Genomic DNA, 11487 nt, shown 5'->3' with positions numbered 1-11487 from the left:
ATGTTACTTATGTCACCAGGTATCCATGTTGCTTTGTGAATATCTAGTTGGTTGCATTTAACTTCATGGTCCTCCATCATGTTTTACGTAAGTCACTCCCCAGGGTGTGAATGCTCTCCAGTCACTCACTACCACATACAATATTACTGTGGTTAGCATACACTTGTATATCTCCTTTTGGAACATGTAAAAAATCCTTTGGAATATATATCTAGGAGGTAAACTTCTAGCTCATAGAATGTGCAACTAATTGACAAATTTCTGCCAGAATGCTATCTGGAACAATTGACTTTGAGCACACTTCCACTCTACTATCACCTCTTCCTGACTTCACTTGTTCTAAAAATGCCCGGACATGGGGCTCTTCACAAATAGGGGCTTTGGGGTCCCAGCTCTTTGTCTGTCACTGGTTGGGGTTGGGGCTGTTTCTTCTAGACTCCCCTTCCCCTTTAGGAATTGACTTCAGAAGAGCAGTGAAGATGGGGAGTCTCTGATGACTCCCAGAGCCAAGGAGCCTGGGAGACCTGTGGGCAAAATAAGACCTAATCAGCTGAGTCACCCCTCGTTGCCTCCAGGTCCAGGGTAGGGGCAGGAGGGCCTTAAGTATGTCTGGTTATGCCATGTTCCTCCAGTCGATCGCAAAAAGCAAACGTTCCCCTTGGGGCCCAGTTTTCCCACCATGAGGCCCTCTTTGAGCCACAGCACAGCATCTCCAAATCTTTAATTAAACCTGGAACCACTAAAAAACAAACCTTAATATCTACATACAAGTGCAAAGTAATATTCTTTAGCTATTTTGATTGTGCTTCTCTGGTTATTAATGAGTTTGATCATTTTTTCATATGCTGCTAGCTTTTAGGATTTCCTCTTCCCAGACTGCACATTGTATCCTCTGTCCATTTTTGTTTTGTGGTTACTGTCTTTTTCTTGTTTATTTACAGGAAATCCTTCAGATTCTAGGAATTAGTTCTCTGATATATTTAGAAATAGAAAATATCTTTCCCAAAATGTTATTCATTTGTAAACTTTGTCCATGGTGTTTTCCATTGAATAAAAACCCAATTTTTAAAATGTTGTAGTTTATAATTTAGGTATTTTTAATAAGTCTTTCCCCACAATAAGATCACAAAGACATTCTTATATGTTTGCTCTCATTAATTTAAAAGTTTTACTTTTGTATATAATCTTTATCCATCTGGAGTATATTTGTAATGGTCTTTACTAGATAGCTAAATTTATTTATCTCCATATTGGGAGACATAGAAACATCCTTTATTTTTCCTATTGATTTAAGTAACAACTTTATTATGTATTAAGTTCCCAAAGTTCCCATACATAAGCAGTCTGTCTCTAAACTTAAACTCTGTATTCTGTTCTCTTGGTCTGTTTGTATATTTTTGTGCTAATACTACACTAATTTGTATTGTTATGTCATTGTAATATGCTATAATTTCTGACACTCTCTCTACTCTAATTTATACTTTTTCAAAGCTGATTTTATTCTTCCATATAAATTTCAGAATGAGTTTATCAAGCTCCCAAAAAAAATCGAATTGAAAATTTAATTGAGATTGCTTTTAATATATAGACAATTTGTTAGAACCAGCATCATAAAAAGTTAAATCATCTATCCAGAAGTATGTAACTAATTTTGATCACATTTTATATCTTTTATTGGGATATTAAACTTTTCTACATAGAAATTGTTATATATTGCTGATTAGGATAAATTGTAAGTAACTGATAGTTTATGCTGCTTTTATGAAAAATACTTTTTTACACTGATGTCTGGTTATTTCATCACTAGAAAAGAGACCACTACCTCCAATATTATGTTATGTAAATAGTGGTGATAGCATCATCTGTATATTGTTCCAAATCTTAGAGAGCATCTAATGTTTTGTCTTTCAATATTTTGCTATAAGTTTGTGGTATAGAACCCTTACCAAATTAAGACATTAATTTCTACTCTTGTTTGTGAATAGTTACTTTTTAAATTATAAATAAATGTTGAATTTTTTATGTAAACATTTAATTAAAATATAATATACATTTAGAAAAAGGACAAATCACAAGAGCATAGCTCAAGGATTTAATTTTATTTTTTCTTTTTAAATAAAATTTGTATTTGGAGTAATTTTAGGTTTACAGAAAAGTTGCAAATATAATACAGAGGGTTCCCAAATATTTCTCTAATTTTAAGATCTTGATTATTTTGAGGCATCCCCCATTTCAGCACTTAATTTTGTCAAAATTAAGGGCCATCTCTCAAGGATTACTGTCTTTCTTTGCTTGATGTAAATATTTTGAGAACTATTGTTTCTTTTTCTTTTCTCGTTTAATTTTTAAATTTTAGTAGGAGTGTAATCCAGTCCCTTTACTCCATCTTGCTTGGAAAGAAAAGTTCCGAGTTGGATGGTAATAGAAAAGTTTTTAAATTATTGATGTTCTAAAATTCAAGTAATTGTTTTATTAGGGGTCATGAAGGCTGTTATTCATATCATGTCATCTACCAACATAATTATAATGTAAATCAAGATGATCTCATCACTCTTACCTGACTAATTGAGACAAAGATGAGGATGTTATAGTTAATTGGCCTTAAATTATCTTTTATCTATACTATTCAACAATAATAACCCTATGTTGATCATGTACTATCCTTCCTTTTGACTTATTTGGTCACTAGAGAAAGCAAATTAATTCTATTATGGCCAGTTAGAAATCTTCCCATGACATTGCAGACAATTAATTGTGTCGACTAAACACATTGTGTTTTTTGGGGTTGTCAATTTCCTACATTTAAGAAACATTAAATTTTCCTTGTTCCTTCTTTTTCTTTGTCTTCTACGTGATTGTGTATTTCTTTATAGAGTATAGTGCAGGTTTCAGGCTGACCATAAAATGATTCTCTAATTACATTTTATTCTTTGCTCTCCACAAAAATAAAACTCCTGAGACACGTTAATGGTCTTGACTGTAGATAGGCACTCACCCCTCACAGCAGGGCCAAGCACAGAGACCTGCCACTTTCAGCCTATGTGAGAAGAGAACTGCAGGCAACACACTGAAGTGAATCTCTTCAGGCAGAGGGCAAGGCGGGCTTGTGGGAAGGAGATGAGATCATCCATATTTGATTTTTATTGCCTATGTTTCCTAGTAATGATGACATGATACTCATCTGAGATGTGAGGCATCCCCCATTTCAGCACTTAATGTGCTGCCCTTTCTGCACAGGGGCATAGCGGGCACTTCTATAAGGAAGAGAGTTGAGACAGGGCATGGATGACCTGAATACAAATGTCCAAGCAGAAGCTCAACAAGGAGAGAAAAATGAATTTTCACAGGGCTTTCCCTTTTCTTTTCTTTTTGTTCTTTTTATTTATTGTTATTATTAATGAGAAGATTGGTATTAAAGGTTAAGTTCTTAAACAAGGTAGTTAAAGAGTATAAATGGACATCTAAATCTTGTTATGACCCACATGCTCTTGGATAAGAGAGAATAATAAGAGAAAAGGAGGCAAAACTTTCACTATGTTCCCCTTCACCTCTTTTTGTTTTTTCCTAAAAGTATAAGGAGCTAAGGTACTTTTGGTTTTCCTTGGCTGAGTTAGTCCATCGTCTCAATTCTTAAAACATTTAGTAACTGCTTGATACCACAAAAAAAAAAAAAAGCAGAGTTGTTTTCGCAGTTACTTATATTAGAGTTGTTTTAAAAACATTCAAAGTACTTTAAAATACACCAATTTGTTTAATTTATTATAGCTACAAGTATTCACTGCCCTTTCCACCACTTCAAAGTGTGAGTCTTAAGTACAAATCAATGATAAAACTTGTTTTCCCATTGAGGAGATCTTGGGGATCCCCACTGGTATTACTTCTCATCTTTGAAGACACTCTAAGAACTTTGCTTGCCCACATGCATCCCTCTTCTGATTTCAGGAACTTGTTGTGAACTAAAATGGTGATACTTTTACTACTTGCTAATACATTCCTTCCAACACACTATTAATTTTGCCTCCTATGGCTGTATAATGGTTTAACATACACAACCTTTATCTCCCTAGCATGAATGTAGACTCTTAGCAGTGAGCAGCCATTGGGCATAAGCATTGGTGCCTTGCTTATCACATCAATGGCAGAGGGTTCTGCAGCGAAATCCATATTGGAAGGTGGATAAATTTAATTGCTTTTAGTGAAGTTAAATTTAATAACAATAATTTCTTATGAGGGCTCTATATGAGTTTTCAGCAGGAAATTAATCCCATTTCTTTTAAATATATCTGATATTTAACAGTGACCTAATACAGAAAGTCTCTCTGGCATTTGTCCTGATTCAACCAGAAGCCAAAACTCAGCCCACCCATTTTTTTCTGGCAGCAAAGAACATGGAGTTTATAAGACCCACATGAGCCTGGGAAACGATTTAATCTTGAGGACGGGGAAACATCCTCAAACAACTAAAAAAGAAAAGAAAGCATTTTCAGAGAGTTAGATTAGTTCAAAGATACAAAATGCAGGATGCCAAGAGAAAAGAGGTAGCTATGGAAAAGGCGGGAGCTTTCATGTGGAGTACTCCCTGGAAGCCTAGGGTGCACAGATCTATATTGTATGGACTTTAAAGTGGGGAGAATGCAATTTAGAGAATGTATAAGGCATTTAAGCAGTTGTGGAAAAATTTGTATTTATCTCCTAGGTAAAACGTCAGAAACAAATTGTTTTAATAAATTGATTGATATTGGTGCTCTATCTTGGTATCTATTTAAAAGGTGATCCCAGGACTTAATTCCACTTGCAGGGCAGGTCCCCCATGCCAATAAATCTCAGGACATCAATAGGGTGTCCTACAACTCAACTCAAGTTTGACACTATCTATCTGGAGATAGGCATCAGATCCCACAGGTTAAGGGTTCATTACTATACAACTGCCTTTCTCTCATTTCAGACATGAGTAGCCAGGTCATCACCTGTGCTTCTGACCAACTGGCTATAAACTGGAAGTTCCAACGACCCTGGCCTTAGGTTCAATTAATTTGCTATGGAGCGGCTCACAGAAGTCAGCGAAACATTTTACTTATTAGATAACTAGTTTACTATATATGGGTATAACTCAGGAACAGCCAGATGAAAGCTGCATAGGACAAGATATGGGGTAAGAGTGTAGAGCTTCCATGCCCTCTCTGCATGTGCCACTCTCCCCAAACTTCCACATGTTCACCAATCCAGAAGCTCTCCAAACTCCATTCTTTTGGGTTTTTTGGAGGCTTCATTACATAGGCATAATTTATTAAATCCTTGGCCACTAGCAATTGATTCAATCTCCAGCTCCTCTCCCCTCGCTGGAGGTCGGGGGGTAAGGGGTGGTACTGAAAGTTTCAACTTTCTAATCACATGGTTGATTTTCCTGTCAACCATCTTCCCTCCTTAGGTGCAAGCCAAGAGTCACCTCATTAACATAACAAAAGATAATTTTATTGTTTATCACTTATGAAATTCCAAGAGTTTTAAGAGCCCAGTGCCAGACACAGAAACAAAGACCAAATATACATTTCTCTTTAAAACCATAATATCACACTATGTAAGGAAGTCATATGTTACGTGTGGTCCCCAAGCCACTTTGGGGGTGGAGCCAGGTAACCTATTTTAGCAAGCCTCTCATTTGATTTGGATGCAAGTTGTTGTTGTTGTTGTTGTTATCATCATCATTATCATCTTATTAAACATATAAACTCAGTATTCAAAAAAAGAAAGCAAAAATAAAAAATAAAAATAGAGAGAGATTGTAGAATGAGTCTGAGTTTACTAGGCTCTTCTGGAAAGGGAATTACAAATTCAGTAAAATGTTTTGACATTTGTAAATTTCCAACATTTGTAATTATGTTGTGAGGGGTCTCTCTACAGCTAAGTCAATCCTTGAGGCATTGCCAGCAGTGGGTCAAAAAAAGGCCTTATGGAAGATTCATCTGGGCAGCTGTATCCCAGTGTTGAGCAGATTATTGACATTTTTATGTTTATATACTGCTTCAGTTCTTTAGAATCAGATTGGTATAACTTTAAGCAAGAGTTATGCTCATTTTGTAACCACTCTAACTCCTTGAAAATGCTTCCTTTTCGTCCTCATCATTTGAGGATGCTCTCCTTTCCTCAGGATTCCCAGGTTCCTATAGGTCTTATGAACTACATGTTCTACCTTTTCACATAGCTTGAGCTTGGACAAGTTAGCTAACTTCTCTGGATCTCATTCTCTTTGTTACGGTAATGGAAATAATTATATCATTTTATAAGATTGATGTGAAAATTAAATAAGATTACTTTTTTAGTTCAGTAGTGCCCCCACCCCTTATTGACAGGGGATATGTTCCAAGACCCCAGTGGATGCCTGAAACCACAAGTGGTACCAAACTCTTTACTATGGTTTTTGTGTGTGCGTGTGTGTATTCACACATACCTACAATAATTACATTAATAATTAAACCTACAAGTATAATTATAAAGTAGGCACAATAAGAAATTAACAACGATAACTAATAATAAAGTAGATCAATTATAAAAATACACTGTAACAAAAGTTATGTGAATGTGGTCTTCTCTCTTTCAAAATATCTTATTGTATTGAACTTACTTTTTTACTTAAAGGAAGCACTTTACATCTTCTCTTTATCATATTCGAATTGCCAGCATCACTGCTCATGTGCTTTGGGTCCATTATGTAAAATAGTAATTACTTGAACACAAATACTGTGATACCATGTCAGTTAATCTGATAACTAAGATGACTACTAGGTGACTAATGGGTGGGGAGCCTCTATGGCATGGATATGCCTAACAAAGGGATGATTCACATCTAAGATGGGACAGAGAAAGAAATAACCTGAGATTACATCACAATACTCATAATAGCGTGCAATTTATACTTATAAATTGTTTATTTATGGAATTTTCCATTCAATATTTTCAGACTGTGGCTGACAGTGGGTAACTAAATCTGTGGAAAGTGAAACCACAAATAAGGGTGGACTACTGTGTTTAACACAATGCCTATATCCTTATAGTATACACGTAAGAAAAAGGTTCCCTTTACTGCTCTTTCTAGAACTCAAAAAAGTATGAGATTCATTGGAGTAATTATGAGATTGATGTTATATAGAAAACAAAAAATATGAAATTCATATATGCTGTATAAAATTGAAATGGCTTCAAAACTATGGACTATTAAAGATAACTATCTATCATCTACCTAAAGAATGGTTGCCGTAGTGAGCTACTAATTATGCTCATAGTGGCACATCATAAGTAATAGACAATGCTTTTGGCCTTGGGGATACTTCATTTCATGTGCTAGTTGGACATTAAAGTAATTTTTTATTTTTAAGTAAAAGAAATAGAACATTGCAGATAACGTTGAAATTTCTTTTGTTACCTTTTCCCCAGGAGTAATCACTATCATGAATTTGCTGTGGACTCTTCCAGTCTGTTTTTATACTTTTAATATGTGAATATATACATAAACACTATCTTGCACTGCTCTCTGTTCTTAAAGGTATATAATATCTATCATACTAATGTATTATTTAGCAAATATAATTTTCACTAAATATTTAGAGATCTATCCTATCCATCTGGATAGGCATATATTTACTGTCATTTAAAAATCTGCTGTATGGAATTCTGAACTTCTGGCCCAGGTTGAAGAAATGGGAGAAGAGTCACTCGAATCCTTGCAAGGAAAAAGAGCTGGACTAACTTCAAATTCATGCATTTTTTGAACACTTTAGAGAACCAGCAAACAAAGAACTGTCCAAAAATTTTTTAAAAAGTTGGTGCTAAGTGATTCAAGCATGTTCTCTTTCTGGGCAGAAGCAATAATCATTTTTCAAGAGTGAAGCTAGAAGAGTTGATAATTTTGGTGAAGGCCAAGTGTGAGTCGACAGGACAGTTTGAAACACTGATTAAGGCAGAGATTGAAACACCCTCTTATAGGCTCTTTCTCCACAAACATGACCAGCCAGAATGTTAGTAAAGATGCTAAAAAGTATCCATTATGGTGCAGAGCTAGAAAAAGCCACATAGGTGAGGCAATAAATTCTGCCTAGATCCTTCTCCCCTACCTCCACTACAGAACAAAAGTCTAAACTGTGGGGGGAAAGATAACAAGTACTGCTGTTATAAGGACATTGATTGCTGAAAAATCACTGAAGCTGGGGGAAAAGAATGGAGAGTGGGGGTGGGGGAGGGAGAGGAAGAGGCAAGATTGTGAGAAGACCCACAACTACAGCTACTGGAAGGGCAAGAGAACTGAGAAGGCCACAACTTTAAGATCAAAGAACACAAATTTCTTTGTCTGAAGCTTAATTAGAATAACAGAGAACACGAACTTTCATAGCCTCTACTATCAAGCTAACGGGGTTCCAAAAACAATAGAACACTGCTGGAAAAGAGACAGGAGAGGAAAAAAAATGAACAAGAAGACCCACTCTGAGTTGCAGCACAAAAAGGAGACCTGAAATTCAAAACTGAACAGACATTGTTCTAATAAACTAACACCTACCCTAACTGAAATCTATGGCAGAACATAAAGGTAGACAATAACAACAATAAGCTCAAACCCAGCCCAATTTCTATCTTAGAGACTAACAAAGTCTGTATCAAGAGACTAGCAGAACTTGTGCTCATTTGCAGGCATAGAAACCATTTATCTCAGTCTCTACTATTTTATACAACACGTCTAACTTTCAACAAACAATTACGAGGCATAGAAAGGCCAAGAAAAACATACTCAGAACACACAAAACAATTATCAGAATTAAACTCAGATATGATAGAGATATTAGAACCACCTGACAAGAAATTTAATGTAACTATGACTAATATGTTAAAGGCTCTAATGGCAATGTTGGACGACATACAAATCAGAAAGGTGATTCTAGTAGAGGAGTTATAAACTATGAGAAGGAGATAAATGGAGGTGTTAGAACTGAAAAACGTGGTATCAGAGATAAAGAATACTTTCTGTAGTATTATCAGTAGACTCAATATAATGGAGAAGAATCAAAAAACTTGAAGATAGAGCAATAAAAATTATCCACATTGAAATGCAAAGAGAAGAGTAAAAAATGTTTTAAAGAAAAAAAAAGCACCCAAGAGTTGTGGGACAATATTGAATACTCTAATACTGTAATATATGTGTTATATTCTCAGAATAAAAAGAGAGAAAATATGTCAGAAGGAAATATTTGAAATACAATGTCTAAATTTTTAAAAAATTAATGATAAACTCCAAACCATGGATTTTAGAAGTTCAAGGAATACCAAGGATAAGATAAATCTGGCTCCAGCCTCTAAAAACTCTCCTAGGCATATCTTACCCATTGCTGAGAACAAAAGACAAAGAAAATATTTTGAAGACAACCAGAGGAAAAAAAGAAACATTATATTCAGAGAGAAAAGATTTTATTTTTTTTAGGTGAGGCAACAGTTGGCTGACCTCACAGATTGCAAAGACCTTGTCAGTTTACAATCCCTTATTTTTTTTATTTTTTACGCCTACAGCACCTGGTCTTCCTAGGTGGTCTCCCATCCAAGTACTAACAAGGCCCAACCCTATTTAGCTTCTGAGATCATAAGGAATTGGGTTTGTTCAGGGTAGCATGGCCATAAATGAGAAAAGATTTACAGCCAACTTTTTTTGTCAGACACCAAGCAAGCCAGCAGACAATGGGTAATGTTGCATTATCAATTTATTTTCTCAGTTCCAAATTAACACTTAATTTTTTGATATGTAAAAATAGAACTGGGCCCTTTATGTTTCCTTTAATAGTTGGTATAATGATAAGCTTTGTCAGTACAAGGCATTAGAATGACATTGCAGGAGGAAATAATTGGGGAACTCCAATGCGTTCTTTTCAGCAAGGTCTTGCAATGGCTGTGGTTTTTTTCTGTGCCCATCTCCTGAAGTGTGGGTGGCTTCTCCTGAATATGGCTACCATTGTGGATAGTAATAAGCAACACGCAGCAGCCTGGAGATTTCCACTGCAATTTCTTTGGCTGAATAATAGCAAAATGCCTTCAATGAGAAATGCTTTGAACAGCCTTTCCCAATACCCTAGAGGCCATATTGCTGGCAAGGTTCAGATAGTGGATTTCCATCACATTCTGCCAGGGGGGCACCATAGCAACTTCTCTGATATTCTATGAGCCAAAATCTTGACCTCTCCAAAGATTTTGGATATTAGTCCTAGGAGGAAGGCTCTTCTTTGGGTGTTTTCTCTCAGCCCTAGTAATAGAGGCTACTCTTTCTATTTGCTATTTTTATATTCTTTATAATTCCCTTAATTCTTTCTAGCCAAACTCTTGTTTCTCTGATTATCTGTTATGTTAATAATTCTTTATATTAAAATGTACCTGTTTATATTACTGTGTGGTTTCTGTCTTGTTATTGACACTTACTGATATAATATAGCATAGATTCAGGTTGTCCTTCTGAATAGTTCTCCTCCATGAGTACCTCTTCCATAGTTTGTCTCTTCCATAGTGAGTTTTTCACTTCCAGGTGTTCAGAAGAGAGTCAAAGAAACATAAGGATGAAGATAGGCAGCTTAGAAGTGGCTTATACCACTTCCTCCCACATTTATGGTCCCAACCTACATGCCAAGGAAGCTGAATAATGTAGTATTTCTATATTTTTAGGAAGAAGGGATGGGCTTGGTGAGCATCTAGCCAGTCTCTATAATAATATGTGAAACTCCCTATTTTCTAAACTAAATTATATAATACCTCTCTCCACCATGTACAAATCTTTCCCATCCTTCATCTCTCCCCATTCAGTAAAAGTCATAATATTACTCACATATTTATCAAGCAAAAACCCAGGGCTCATCCACAATGCCTGACTCTTACACTTCAAATTTACCAGTGAATTGTGTCACAAATCTAACTACCCTCATCTTGGTTAAGCCGTATGAATCTCTGTCCTGGACTATTAGAGTTAACTCCTTATTCTTAGAGGTTTCTCTGTTGCCGCTCTTTCCCCTACAGTATATTCTCCTCGAAGAGGCCAGAGACATCATCTCAAACCTCAAAAGGTCACGTGATGATCCCACTCTTATCCCATCACACTTAAGAACAAAATTTAAAGTCCTTTGCATGGCCTACCAGTTTCTACACAGTCTGATCCTCAGTTACACTCACTAATCCTTCTCGCCTGTGTTCACCCCACTCTGACCACACAGGAATTCTTGCAGTTTTTATCTCTAGGTCTCTTCTTTTGTTTCCTATTCCAGGATTGCTCATTTCTCTGTTATTTTATTTGGCACATTTTCTACATTCAGACTTAAACGTTACCATCTCAGTCATCAATCTAAAATATTACCTATTTTGATTGGTTTAGATTTTGTCATGTCACCAATCACTACCAGACATTATTATATTAATTCTCTCGTTATTTTAATCTCTTGATAACTAGAACATAAACTCCATGAGACAAAGACT

At 35.7% G+C, this 11487-nt stretch overlaps 1 pseudogene; it reads right to left on the bottom strand.

Annotated features, from left to right (window-relative positions):
• Window positions 1-9540: 9540 nt before the first annotated feature.
• LOC120591154 (uncharacterized) lies at window positions 9541-9659 on the bottom strand (annotated as a pseudogene).
• Window positions 9660-11487: the final 1828 nt, after the last annotated feature.

The sequence above is a fragment of the Pteropus medius genome, unplaced genomic scaffold (assembly GCF_902729225.1).
Source record: "Pteropus medius unplaced genomic scaffold, Ma_sr-lr_union100, whole genome shotgun sequence".
NCBI lineage: Eukaryota > Metazoa > Chordata > Mammalia > Chiroptera > Pteropodidae > Pteropus > Pteropus medius.
Note: the sequence above shows the minus strand (reverse complement) of the source record. Positions and strands in the feature narration are given on the sequence as shown.